Raw genomic sequence first — 11,514 nt, forward strand, 5'->3', positions numbered from 1 at the left:
AAAACATACACACTCTTCAGTTCTGAATTTTCACTTATATTAATATGAATCGCGGCATACAGTTGTTCATACAATAGAGACCAGAGGAACACACTGTGATTTCTGTCTTTGTAATACAATGTTCTCTGTTTTCCTATCTTCAGTTTGTTTGTTTGTTTGTTTTTCACTTGTAATAGCGAATGGCAGGAAATACTGAAAAACAGACTTGCCCACACCAGACCCATGCTCTGCAGACATCTCAGGAGCCAGCGGCACTCCAGGGAACTCTGAAAAGAGGTCTCAGAGCTGGGGTGGATATCAACGGCTCATCAAGAGAAAAGCAGGGGGCCTTTGAAAGGGACGATGGATGCTCTGAGTCCAGATGAATCTGGAGAGATGGGACAATGAATGGAGAAATCACAAGCAGCGGAGAGGGTCCTGAGCAATGAGAGGCTGTGGGGAGGACGACACACTGGCTTTGCCGTGTATGATCTCGGCACCTCAGCCTTGTGCTTCTGCATGGGGGGAGGCCTGTCCACCTAAACCATCGTGACCATCAGCACCTATTAGAAATATCAGTGAATAAGACATGTGAGTGTGCAGGATGTTGGGACCACAAAGATCACAGAAAGCAGTTACTACAGAAGTACAGCCTAGTGGAGGGCCGGGGGGGGGGGGGGGCGCCAAACATGGAAAAGCCATGTAGCAGGCAGGAGTGAAGATACTCCATGCAGGACCTCCGTTATCAGGTGCATGCGGGTATGAGCGCAGGCACCCTCAGAGGCCAGGAGCATCCAGTTGCTCTGGAGCTAGAGTTAGAGACGATGTAAGCTGCCCGATGTGGATGGGCCAGGAACCAGACTCAGACCCTCTGGAAGAGCAGTTAGTGTCCTTGACCAGCAAGCCACCTGTAGCCCTAGTTTATACTGCTTCAGCGCATCAGACCCAGGAAACAAGCACGCCATGGAATTTATTCATTGAAAGACCGCGGCAAGCACTGTGGGCCTCCATTGAAAAGCTACTTTTAGCCGGGCAGCGGTGGCACACGCCTTTAATCCCAGCACTTAGGAGGGAGAGGTAGGCGGATTTCTGAGTTCGAGGCCAACCTGGTCTACAGAGTGAGTTCCAGGATAGCCAGGACTACACAGAGAAACCCTGTCTCGAAAAACCAAAAGAAAAAAAAAAAGCTACTTTTGTTTATCCCTTACCTTGTCTTAAAAGAAACATCCTTGAGTTTTGATGGAACTGAATTCACAGTCTGGTTTGCCATGAACTTAGCCAGAAAGATTCAAAACGTGGTTTAAACCTTCTGTAGATTATTCTCTCAGGGTCTGAGAAGGGATCAAGGAGGTGGGATGTACACATCCCGCATGGAATTATCCTCACGTAACACACTGCCACGTATACATAGACCGTGGATTAGTATTCACGTCTTATTTATCAAATGATACAAACCAAACTCCTAACACTCAGGATGCATACAGACTACTAAGTCTTTATGCGGACACGTTAGGACATTAAGGAGCAAGGCTGCCTCTGTGAGGGTTGGGCATTCGTGCTCGATATCAGTGTACACCAGCTCTTTGCTGGAAGCCATTATTTAAAATCGAGATCTGTGTCAGTGCCATTAGACACTTCCAAATGATGTTATCCGTCATTAACTGGCCTTGCCCTCACAAAGCAGACACACAGCTGAAAAGGAGGTTGACAAAGGAACAGAGGGTGGACGGTGGTCCACAGCAGGGAGAGGAACAAGGTAATTGCCCAGCAAACGCTTCTCCTGAAGGAGAGCTCCCTCTCAGCTGCGTTTGTGAAATTAAGACGATGGTGATCTAATTAGGTATGACAAGCAGCCGAGATTCACATTATCAAAGCGCATTTCAGATGTGGACTTTGATCAGCTGCCATTGAGGAGCCGTAAGTGTCACCAGGCGTTGACGTGTTAGCTGACAGTAGTACACATTGTTTTAGGATGCAGATGCCCATGTCAGGGGCCACTGGCTAAAGCTGCTCACAATAGTGATGCGTTATTATTAAAAACATTAAGAATACCTCTTTAGAGAAATGCATGGTGCAAAATGGCAGAAGTATGTTTAGGATCACCTCTGAAATCATTGGAAATACTTCCCTAATCCCAAACCCAAATTCATTTAATGATTGTTTAAATAAACTTCAAATCAACAACTCAAGCAATTTTTTTTTTACATTGTAACATTATATAATTCAGAGGTATATTCATTGGGAGTTAACATGCTAATAATGTCGGCAGGAAGATACCAAAAGTCTTTCTTTTCAAAGAACAAACCGTTACGTTATTGAAAGAGCAGAAGACTGTTTGCATACAGTAAAAACACCAGAGTTCACAGCACACAGCAGTTGCCAATCTGAGCCCAGTGTTCACTGCACTGCATGGCATGACAGCTTTGCCACGTAAAATGTGCACTCGTGCTCAGAACCGCAGCCGCAATGCAGGGGTGTACCCAGCACAGGCAAGCACCATCAGAAATACTTGAGGCTCGCTACATTGTCGATTCTGAGTTAATTGTTGGTCACTCTGTGTTCGCAAACTCTTCCTGTTGCCGAGCTTTTCCCACAATCCCCCAGTCAGTCATAGGACTTCGTATGAGGTCACAACCCACCGTGGAAGAGAGAGAGGGTCATAGAGAAGCTTCCAGGTTATTTGAATTAGGACATTTAAAAACTAAAGTGCAATAAAAGGAACTAATCATTAAGAAAAAAATAAGATTGCAGTGCAAACACTCTGGAAAGAAAGGTTTGCAGGCACAATACATGTGCAGTTGGCCTTGCTGAGCTGCAGTATGAACCTGCCTCCCAGTGCGCAGTCTTCCAGGGCACTGAGGAACTGTGCTTAGAGACACTTTGCAAATTGTCTTGCCTCCTGTGGAGTTAAGACCGACCTCTCTGAAATGTGCCTAGTTCTTAGCTTTGCTTATTCTCAGTTTGCTTTTTCTTCTTTCTTTTTTTTTTAAAAAGGAATTATTTATTTATTTTATGTGTATGGGTACACAGTGGCTGTTAGACACACCAGAAGAGGGCATGGGATCCCATTACAGATGGTTGTGAGCCACCATGTGGTTGGTGGGAATTGAACTCAGGACCTCTGGAAGAACAGTCAATGCTCTTAACCAGAGCCATCATTCCAGCCCCCCTGCTTTTTTATCTTTGATAGTCACAGCCAGGGTGTAATTAAAACCAACAGCATTGCCACTAACAGGGCTCATGCATGGCAAACATCTTCCCCACCCCCAACCTCGCTGACATAGGGGCTTTAAACACACACACACACACACACACACACACACATGAAGTGAGTTCTTGAGACTAGTTTAGCTGTCCATCAAGAGAGAAGCAGATCCTGGAAGGAAAGGTAACCCTGTGAACCAAGATGAATGAGGGAAGACAGAGTAATCAGATGACAGCTAGGGAAGGTTAGAGGTGAGAGCAACCTAAGAGGGTGCTATGAGCCTGGGGACGTGGAGAGTAAGAGAGTAGAGGGTCTCAGAACTCAAGTACAAGCACCAAGCCGTGTGTGAACAAGTGTTCTTGCTGGGCGGGGCAGGTATTCGATGTCCACCAGATATCTCCCTGAGATTTACCATCTCTCCTTTGGAATCACAGTTTTGTCTAGTTACTGGGAACATGTCACTAAACCAATCATCAGGTCTTTGATTCTGTCATCATATTCATAAACGTAAAGCAGAAAGAAACCCATCGCTGGCCCTCAGCCAGGAAGCCCTGATTGAAAAAATTCTTTGTCCTTCAACATCTTCATTAAAGCTTTCCAGGGTGGATGTAGAACTCCCCGAGGCACCGGGGATTGGCTCCTTAATTAGCAGTGATTAATATTTACTGATGATTTATTATTTACAGACAATTTGCATACATCATAATGTGCATAACAACCCCGTGAAGCAGGGAGCTGTATCCAGTTGGACCAGAGGGTCCAGGCTGCCCAATAGTAAAGAGGCAATGCGGAAGATGCCCTCCATGTGGGAAGCAGTCTGCTCTACTTTCAAACCCAGCCTCTTTCCCATGGCTTCTGATGTCGCCCTGTTGTTCAGATACTTTGTGTCCTTTGTCCCATGTCACTGTTCAATTAGCACATCAGTAATTTCCTAAGTGCGTGGCTCGGTCTTAGGGCGCGTGACTATACTCTATTAGCGAGCGCTTTGATCTGTTTGCAGTGCACAGGAGGCACCCCGCATTCAGAGTGGAAGGTGTCATAATGGGGGTGCCACTGACCCTCCCTGTCTGCTCCCCCCCTGCAACGACGCCTGTATTTTACTGAAATCGCCCGTGCATGATGTTGTCACACGTGCGTGTCCTCATTTTCCCTACCCTTGCTTCTGTCTTCACCTGGCCTAAATACAGTAATTTCTAAAACCATGCACTTGAAAACACACTGAGTGCTTTGTCCGTACCCAGCTAGCTCCCCACCATTTGCGCTACAAGCACCTCTATGCCTGTACTCTCTGTCACTACAGGGACCACGATGCTGAGCATAACTGTACTCCAGTGCCTAGAGCAGTGGCGGGCCCATGGCAGATGCTGAATCAGTGTGTGCCAACCTGTACACACCCACCCACTCACCCACCCACACACACACACACACCAGGCTCTTTGTTCTTATTCGCCTGTACTCAGGAGGCAGGATCTGGTGTTGCTGCTGAACTAGAACTGAGGGAGGGGACAGCATCACATCTCTCTTTGATAAACACCAGGCTCATGAGTTTTTAAGATGATACAGTGCTACATACTTCATTACGACATCATCAGACACATACACCATTTTATTTTGTTCCTATCCATACCCTCGTCAATTTCCCTTCTCTCTCTTCCTTCTCTCCTGGATCTATAAACACAAAGAAAATAAATCATCCGGGTAACACATGGGCTAATAAGCTGAACGGACTGTTCTCAAAAGAAGAGCAGACAGCCAGTGTATGCTTGGATTAAGTGCTCAGCACCCTTAGCCATCAGAGAAATTAAAATTAAAACTGCTTTTGAGTATCCACCCCAGGCAGAATAACTGCCGTCAAGAAAGTGATTGACAGCCAGTGCCGATGAAGATCGGGAAGTAGCATCCTCTAAGCACAGGACACTCAGTGGGGGTTGATGGGGCTGGGTCTCTTTGGCTCGCCTCTCTTTTCATGAGACCTCAATCCTAAGAACAGTTAGGGAAGAAGCTGATGAAGACAGGGTCACTTTAGTGTACAGGTGTGGGGGCTGGGTGACGGGAAGAGCCGCTGACAACTCAATTACACCTGCTTGGAGTTTCTACAGGATCTGGGAGGGAATGAGAAAACGCTGGTGCCCCGCCCCGCCCCGCCCCGCCCCCACAGGGGAGGGGGAGTGTGGGGGCGTGGGGAGGAAGAACTTGGCCATATCCACTATGAGGCGAGCATCGTGCTGAAAGGTGCTGGGAGCAAGCCGGTGCTCTTAGAGTGGATTTTCTAACCGATGTGTTCCTTTGTGCGTCCTGAGGTCATCCTTCCACAGTTCCTATCGATTGCAGCTGTTTTACTGGGGAGAGAGCTGACCACGCTCCTCATCCACTGAGACAGGCGTCAACATATGTTTATGTACATGAATGTAAATACATATGTGTATGGATTTTTAAGACGTAAATTTGTGCAGTTCAGGCTGGTCTCAGACTTGCTCTGTAGCTCAAGTTGTCCTTTAACTCTGAGGCCTCTGCCGCAAGCTCCCAAGTATTGAGAACACCGGCATGAGCCACCATGCCTAGCTCCCCCCAGTGGTGAATTTATTGCAAACTACTACAGACTCGGTGCCTTAAAATAATGCAAACTCATTTTTGCTTTTTTTTTTTGAGATTGTATCCTGTTCAGTCTAACCATGTGTGGGGGTTTGAGTGAGAATGGACACCTGAGGCTCACGTATTGACTGAGTATGAGTACCTGGTCCCAAGGTGGTAGAACTTCTTGGGAAGGATTAGGAGGTGTGGCCTTGTTGGAGGAGGTATGTCATTTGGGGTGGGCTTCGAGGTTTAAAAAAGCCAACACCATTCTCAGTGAGCTCTCTCTGCATCCGACTTGGCAGATTGAGATGGGAGCTCTCGGCCGCCTGTGCCGCCATCACGGACTCGAGCCCTTTGAAACCGTCAGCCAGATTAAACATGCTCATTTATAAGCTGCCTTGATCCTGGCATTCTGCACACTAACAAAAAAAGTAACTATGACATTGGAGTAAAGTTACCAGGAAAGATCCTTTCAGATAGAAAGACTGTACCTGCCCCGGCTTGTTCTGGTGGCCATTACTGTTCTAACTGCAGGCTCCATGGCTCAGGCCTCTGTTTCATTGTAGATTACCTTTCTTTCTGTGACACTCCTGTGTGCCTTTTGGATGTCAGGCATACCATACCTGTGCCGTCTAGGGCCATCTCCCATAGCAGACTGCTTAACTTGATCACATCTGTAATTTCTCCTTACATCGTATGAAGAGTAATTCTTCCCAGATCCAAGGTCTAGTGAGTAAATTAAAGGGTGGGAACTATAGTGGAGTGATTTGAATGTCTGAGAGGAACCAGTCTTCCGAGATGGGACTATAGCTGGGCTTGGTGACCAGCATACTGAGAACGAGGTCTCTCAAGCCCTGTTTTGCAGTTTATAGTGTAAATGGTTAAATGAAACACGGTATTCATGCTATTTGTGGTTCCTAAGCTATAAGTGTAGGTTTAAAAATGATAGCTATACAAACTCAATGTCTTTATCAAAAATATCTGGTCAACTTAAAGTCATAATAGGCAATTTGGTCATCGCATTAAAATTTTAACTTTAATATCCCTGTCTTTAGAAAGAAAAGGATTGTTTACCAGCAAGATGCTTTCCCTGAGCTCATTTAATTCATGCCCATGAGTATATATAGTAAAGCACACTCGGGAACGGTATGAATAATATCCCCTCACAACGAGAAAAGTCATCGAGAAAGGCAGAAGCGCTGACTGAACGAGCAGCGGTGTGATGCAGGAGGATGCCTTTCCAAGCAGCATTCTCACTCATCCCTATCCTAACAGAACATTCCTCCCCAGAGCCTTGCTTTATGGTTGTTCTGCTTCCAACTCAGGAAGGACGATCTGGGCACGGCGACATTTATCTTTAGGCATAAAATGACCCAGGAAAAGAACACAGTGAATTTGTACACAGCGCTTCGGGGGAAGTTGCCATGAGAGTAGGAACTGTTCCGTTCAACTGCAAGCTCTTCAAAACTGGAGGGCAAGAGGGAGGGAGGGAGAGGAGGGAGAGGGAAGAAGGGAGGCAAGGAGAGAGGGAGAGAGAGAAGGAGGGAGGGAGGGAGGGAAAGAAAGAAAGAGGCAGGGAGAACTTCCCCCATGCTCACCTCTCACCGGCACATGAATGAGAACTTGGACAATATACTACTTGACTCATTCATAAACAGTAGTTACAGGGAAAGAACCTGGCCCATGAATGTCACATTACCCTGGCAAGAAGACCAGCTCTGGAGACCTTCTTAGCATGTAAGATTTTCCTTGGGTCAGCTCAGAGAGAGAGAGAGGAGTCAGTGAGGGGTATTTGCAGAGCCCTAAATGTGGTTCTGTGATACAGTCCTTTGCTACCGCAGAATGTACCCCATGTAAGGACTGGTCCTCTGTAAAAAGCACCGGGGACATTATACACCGCTCACCTGGCAGGGTTTAAAGCCACCCCACCCCCATACAGTCATAAAACACATCTCTAAAGTCAGTGAAACTGTTGTTTACTAGTGACTCTCACTGATAGGGTAATAAATGACCTCTGAACTTGCCATACTAAACATGGAGGCCTCATTTCCTTTGTGGCTGATCTTGGTCATTTAACTTTCTGCTGTCGGGCTAGGATGGTTAATTGCTTTTCTATTGTATGGAGCAGAGGCCATTAATCCTCACGTGAGCCCTTTAGGGTGGTGTGCATCCCAGCTGAGGGCCGGTACTGGTTTTATAGATGAATTCCTGAAAATGAAGGCAGACAAGGGGCTCTTGGATCTCTTTGTAGTCAGACTGACGGCAGACTAAGGATACGGTAAGCTGTAAAATGATTGAGGTAGAAAGTTGGTCAGGTCTGAGAAGAGAACCAGGGACCCAGTGGTGGCTAATTTTATGTCAACTTGACACAGGCTTGAGTCATCTGAGAGGAGGGAACCCCATTTGAGAGACTGTCCCATAGCAAAGACTGTCGGGCATTTTTTTCTTTTTCTTTTGTTTACAACCTTTAATTGGTTCTTTGTGACTTTCATATCATGTACCCCAATCCCACTCATTCCCTCACCCCCAATCCCTACCCTCCACCCTTGCAAACCCCTCCAACAGAGAAAAAAAACATCTTCATTGTGGAAGCTGTAGTGTGTCACAGTGTGTCCCACAGTGTACCCTTTTGTCCACATGTCTTTGCTTGCAAATGTTTGTTACAATGACTCTTTGGTCTTACACTAGGCCTCTGGCTTCTGCTACTCCATCAATACTGGAACCCCACTGGGACTCCTCTCAGAAGTCCTGAAACATCTGGCTGTCCTTTGGTGGTAACAGACCCCTGATGCTGCAGAGCCACAGACCCAGACATGGTCTCCAGTGACAGCACAGGCCAGGACCCCACCCCAGGTGACATCACCAGCTACTCACCTGAGACTGTTCCTCACTCCCCTCGGGTCTCCAGTCCTGCTCTCTTCACTGTGCCCACGTCCTTCTGTCTTTCTCTTCCATGTCTCCACTGTTTACTTATTCCTCTTAGTGGACCCGGGGTCTCCGAGTGTCTGGGGTTGTCTCTGGCATGGTCCACCTGCACCTCCCATGCCTGAGTGGTGCCAGACTGGTGGTCATCTCAGGCTAGCTCCTCACTCAGGCCCGCCTGGGTGGCCCCATGCAAGGGTCGTCTGGCTTAGGTTCATTCCTGCCCTGGGGCCCATGATCCCAGGAAGGATTCTCCTAGTCTCCGGCCTTCTCCCTGTCCTCACAGTGGACTGGTGGTCATTGCAGGTTTGCTTTTTTCAAGGAGCGTTAGGCTGCTAATCATTCAGACATAGGAGAGTGTAGACACGGCCTCTCTTCTCTCTGCCACCTACTGACACACATGTGACACAACAATCGCACTCGCTATGGCTCTAGGAACAGGGAATTTTCTTAGTGACTGATATGGAAGGGGCCACCTCTGGTCAGGTGGTCCTGGCTTCTGTAAGAAAGCAGGCTGAGTTAGCCATAGAGAGCAAGCCAGCAAGCAGCACCCCTCCATCGCTTCTTCACCAGCTCCTGCCTCCAGGTTCCTGCCCTGTCGAGCTGAAATAAACCCTTTCCTCCCAAGTTGGTTTGCTCATGGCGCTTCACCACAGTAATGGTAACTCTAAGACAAGCCCCACTGGTGGTGTGAAGTTCCGTCCTCGAAGTTCACAAAGAGCCATGGGGACAGTTTGGGTTAAGTGTAATGGTTAGGGTTGTCCACTTGACAGGATGTAGAACCCCATAGAAGATACGCTTCTGGGCAAACCTGGGGGCTCTCTTGGTTGCACTGGCCTCTGGTCATGGCCGTCAGGATGCTCTTGGTAGGTTTAGTTGAAGTGGGAAGACCTGCCCTCTTTCCTGGTCTGGATTCTGGACTGTATGTAAGAAGGCAGTGAGGGGAGCTCAGTCATTCATTGTTCTCTCTTCCTGACTGCAGCTGTAATCATAGGCAACACCCCAGACTTCTGCAGTCCTGCCTCCCTGCCACACTGGACAGTGCCATGATCTGTGAGCCACGGTAAACCCTTCCTCACGTCGCTTTTCTCAGATCCTTTTTTACCATAGCAGCAGACAAGCAAGAACAAAGACGGGGAGCCTAGAATGGACTCCAGTCCAAACCAAGTCTGCCCTGCAGCTATGTGGTGATTTTATTAGAGGGTCTGAGTGTTTCCAATGACTGACCACAGTGCTGCGCTTCACAGTGGCGACACCTCCAGCTTTCCCAGGTTCTACTCAGTTTCCGGTCCATACAGGAAAAGGCAGCATTTCCTCAGATCATGATAGTAAACAAACACACAAAAAGTAGTAACCTGCTGGTTTTACTTCCTGGTTGCCATTTTTGCTCTCTCAATGCGCCCCGCCTTCCAGCGTTAATCCTCTTACTCTCCTACCACCTTCCTTCTGACTGGTCTGTTTCCCACTGGACATCAGGGTTACTAACCTCACAGACACTGCGAGAAAAAGGAGTCCTGAAGAGCTGGCACTGTCAGGCACAGGAATGTGAGCACGAGGACCTGGCCCCTTCAGCCCCGGTGACCCCTGCAGCCCCTACTGCCCTGCCACCCACTGGCCTTGCCTGCCGCCCCCGCCTGAACCTCTCAGGAGCTGGCCATGGTTCTGTGCATTGCCGCTTGTGCCTTCACAGCAGAGATTCCAGAAGTGCTGTCTCCGAGCCCGTGGGTGCTGAGAGGTCTTAGGTGTCATCATCTGACACTCTGCCTTGGCTGTCATGTCTTGTGGAGCCATGGCTGACAGAGAGCAGACGAGGGAGGCACCTCAGAAACTGGCCTCTGACTTCAGTCAGCTCTCCTGGTCTTGGACCTCCCAACTGGCTGGAATTAATTAGTTACCGAAGCCCTTGAAGCGTCAGCTTGTCTCCGTCTGTAAAGCTGGGGTGATGTTCTGTTGTGTGGAGTTAGTAAAACGTATGCTGTACGTAGTGATGGCTCAGTGCAGCTATGGTGAGCCATGTGTACACTCATCTACACTTGTGCAGATGTAATACATATCAGTATATACAATGTATAAAGCAGAGGGGGAGCTATAGCCTTTACTGTTTGGCTTCAATGTATTCACCGTGTGTGTCCTCGATACATTGACTTCAAACCCAAGGATCCCGAGGCTGCAGAGCCAGGCTTCAACACAAGGGAAAGACAAAGGACCAGAGGAAGATGAAATGGAAAGCCCAGCTCTGGACAAGCCACTGTGTCCCTGGAGCCCCAACAGAGGGCGAGGCTCACACAGGGGTTGCTTGGTGGTGGCTGAAAACAGTGTCTCTCCACGCTGTTAGACACTAAGTAAATGAAGCTTTTACGTTGAAAATGGGCGTCCCGTCTCCTTCCAGCAAAGCGACAGCAAAGCAACAGCGAAGGGGAACTGGCCATGGTGTGTATCTTGTTAAATGTGGAAACTGGGAAGGAGACACAGGAATGGAATCAGACTGAGAGGGCACTGGGAAAAGATGGTTCAGAAACACTATGTGGAGAACGCTGTGCATGCTGCGGGCATTCCCTAGAGAATGGGCACGCACAGGCACCATGGCCTCCTCTGCAAGAGCCTCTCACTGTCACTCAGAAACTGTGCACCAAGTCTCTCTCCCTCTTCTTCTTCCCTCTCCCCTCCCTCCCACACTCACTCCCTTACCCTTCCCTCCCTGTACCCCTCCCTCTTCCCTCCCCTCTCCCTCACTCCCTTACCCCCTCCCTCCCTCTTCCCTCCCCCCTCTCCCCTCCTTTACTCCCTCCCCTTCCCCCTCTTCCCTCCCTTACCTCCCACCTTTCCCCTCCCCT

At 48.4% G+C, this 11,514-nt stretch overlaps 1 pseudogene; it reads right to left on the minus strand.

Moving 5' to 3' along the window:
- Nucleotides 1–9,003: 9,003 nt before the first annotated feature.
- On the minus strand, nt 9,004–9,122 carry LOC114612645 (annotated as a pseudogene).
- Between the last annotated feature and the right edge of the window lie 2,392 nt (nt 9,123–11,514).

The sequence above is a fragment of the Grammomys surdaster genome, unplaced genomic scaffold (assembly GCF_004785775.1).
Source record: "Grammomys surdaster isolate TR1022 unplaced genomic scaffold, NIH_TR_1.0 126176, whole genome shotgun sequence".
Lineage (NCBI taxonomy): Eukaryota > Metazoa > Chordata > Mammalia > Rodentia > Muridae > Grammomys > Grammomys surdaster.